Source organism: Anabrus simplex, chromosome 1 (assembly GCF_040414725.1).
Source record: "Anabrus simplex isolate iqAnaSimp1 chromosome 1, ASM4041472v1, whole genome shotgun sequence".
Taxonomy (NCBI): Eukaryota; Metazoa; Arthropoda; class Insecta; order Orthoptera; family Tettigoniidae; genus Anabrus; species Anabrus simplex.
In genome coordinates this window covers 391,500,093-391,501,578 of record NC_090265.1, presented here as the reverse complement: position 1 = coordinate 391,501,578, position 1,486 = coordinate 391,500,093, and positions in this window count along the sequence as shown.

Sequence of the window (1,486 nt, the reverse complement as noted above, 5' to 3'; positions counted from 1 at the left end):
TTATTATTATTATTATTATTATTATTATTATTATTATTATTATTATTATTATTATTATTATTATTATTATTATATATTTTGCATAAATTGTTGATACGATTCAGGGATGGTGAATGGACGTGGCCCCACGTATATCAAGTATTAAATGATTACAATTATACAGTATTTACATGGAAGGAGTATTATTTACATAATAAGTTATTCACAGGACCTGTTGTGAATTATCAAGTAATTCTACTTACACACGCCCGAATCCCATATCTACTCCAGCTTGGCCGACTCATTCATATCCACATACAGTCCCACAAGCTCTGGATCACATAAACGTTAATTCGCCTTCTCACGCATACCGAACAATCACACGATAAGTATTGCGTCATGTGCGGAAGGTTTCATTAAACATACATGCTTTTTTCCCTTTTACAAAATTTTACGGTGGGACTTCCTTTCCACTGTGGTGTGATTTAATTTTACAACCGAGTAGAAAGAATAAAGGAGCCACTTTGATAAAATGAGGGAAAAGGGACACATCTCGACCTTTTTGTATGAAAGGGTAGTTTTGTGTAAGTGGTTGAAATGGTTAATGTAAGTGTTTCATGCGGGGGACTTTTCTTAGATAAATGAACTGCTATTCGAACTGGCTGTGTTTGAATTACTGAAACTCGGAGGAGGCCAAATAATTTAATTTAAGAGTAAGTGACTGCATAAATATATTTTTAAATGATTCATATAATACTAAATGTGCGTTAACCGAGTTGGATAGCTGCAGTCGCTTAAGTGCTGTCAGTATCCAGTATTCGGGAGATAGTAGGTTCAAACCCCACTGTCGGCATCCCTGAAATGGTTTTCCGTGGTTTCCCATTTTCACACCAGGCGAATTCTGGGGCTGTACCTTAATTAAGGCCACGGCCGCTTCCTTCCCACTCCTAGCCCTTCCCTGTCCCATCGTCGCCGTAAGACCTATCTATGTCGGTGCGACGTAAAGCAACTAGCAAAAAAAGAAAAAAAATTATGTGTAAAACTGACATTTTTGAATACGTTATTCTCATGTTCAACATACAATTTACCGAATATTAATTATATAATAATAAAAAATAAATGTGAAAATATATAAAATACAAAATAATAATTAGAAATAACATAATAAGAGAAAGTGTTGAAAAATATTCAAAAGTCATCAACGGTCAGTAATAAACATGTGTTTTGTTACAGAAAACGTATTTTAATAAGTCTGACTGCTGGTCTGTTGTTATTTACCCAGGTCTACTATCTTCAAATGGTAAACCACCGGAATCTCATCTCAGATAATTCCTTGTAGAGTAGTGTAAGTTGTTTGCTTAGACGAGACCGAAGCGCGTCTCGGCTGTCATATTCGCATCTTCCGTTTCGCTGGCGACCTTGCTGTATGATAATTGGATCAGAACCTGAGGACTGGCCTATATAAAGTCGACGCGGCAAAGGTGAGGCACAGTTGGAAGCGAGCATC